This window comes from Arachis ipaensis, chromosome B10 (assembly GCF_059453495.1).
Source record: "Arachis ipaensis isolate K30076 ecotype BB chromosome B10, ASM5945349v1, whole genome shotgun sequence".
NCBI lineage: Eukaryota > Viridiplantae > Streptophyta > Magnoliopsida > Fabales > Fabaceae > Arachis > Arachis ipaensis.
In genome coordinates, this window is record NC_142435.1 from 86038370 (window position 1) to 86039551 (window position 1182).

At 40.6% G+C, this 1182-nt stretch overlaps 1 non-coding gene across 1 annotated transcript; it reads left to right on the top strand.

Annotated features, from left to right (window-relative positions):
* Window positions 1–752: 752 nt before the first annotated feature.
* On the top strand, window positions 753–860 carry LOC148580719 (small nucleolar RNA R71). Its single transcript, XR_015896479.1, has one exon. It is a non-coding gene; the product is annotated as a small nucleolar RNA R71 (small nucleolar RNA).
* The last annotated feature ends 322 nt before the right edge of the window (window positions 861–1182 follow it).

Sequence of the window (1182 nt, forward strand, 5' to 3'; positions counted from 1 at the left end):
TATGTCAATGGCCTTGCACTCTCCTTTTGGATTCTCTTCTGTATTGCTTGGGAGAGTACTAGGAGGGATTTCAGTGATCCTTTTACTCAGCTGGCCCACTTGTGCTTCCAGATTTCTAATGGAAGACCTTGTTTCATTCATGAAACTTACAGTGGCCTTGGATAGATCAGAGACTAAGTTTGCTAAATTAGAAGTATTTTGTTCATAATTCTCTGTCTGTTGCTGAGTGATGATGGAAAAGGCTTGCTATTGCTAAACCTGTTTCTTCCACCATTATTAAAGCCTTGTTGAGGCTTTTGATCCTTCCATGAGAAATTTGGATGATTTCTCCATGATGAGTTATAGGTGTTTCCATAAGGTTCACCTAAGTAATTCACCTCTGCCATTGCAGGGTTCTCAGGATCATAAGCTTCTTCTTCAGAAGATGCCTCTTGAGTTCTGTTGGATGCAGCTTGCATTCCATTCAGACTCTAGGAAATCATATTGACTTGTTGAGTCAATATTTTGTTCTGAGCCAATATGGCATTCAGAGTATCAACTTCAAGAACTCCCTTCTTCATAGGCGTCCCATTATTCACAGGATTCCTTTCAGAAGTGTACATGAACTGGTTATTTGCAACCATGTCAATGAGTTCTTGAGCTTCTGTAGGTGTTTTCTTTAGGTGAATGGATCCACCTGCAGAAGTATCCAATGACATTTTAGCTAATTCAGACAGACCATCATAGAATATATCCAGGATGGTCCATTCTGAAAGCATGTCAGAAGGACACTTTTTGGTCAGTTCTTTGTATCTCTCTCATGCTTCATAGAGGGATTCACCTTCTTTCTGTCTGAAGGTCTAAACATCCACTCTAAGCTTACTCAGCTTTTGAGGAGGAAAGAACTTGGCTAAGAAAGCGTTGACCAGCTTATCCCAAGAGTTCAGGCTATCCTTAGGTTGAGAGTCCAACCATATTCTAGCTCTGTTTCTTACAGCAAAAGGGAAAAGCATGAGCCTGTAGACTTCAGGATCTACTCCATTAGTCTTGACAGTATCACATATCTGCAAGAATTCAGTTAAGAACTGAAAAGGATCTTCGGATGCAAGTCTATGAAACTTGCAGTTCTGTTGCATCAGAGAAACTAGCTGAGGTTTCAGCTCAAAGTTGTTTGCTCCAATGGCAGGAATGGAGATGCTTCTT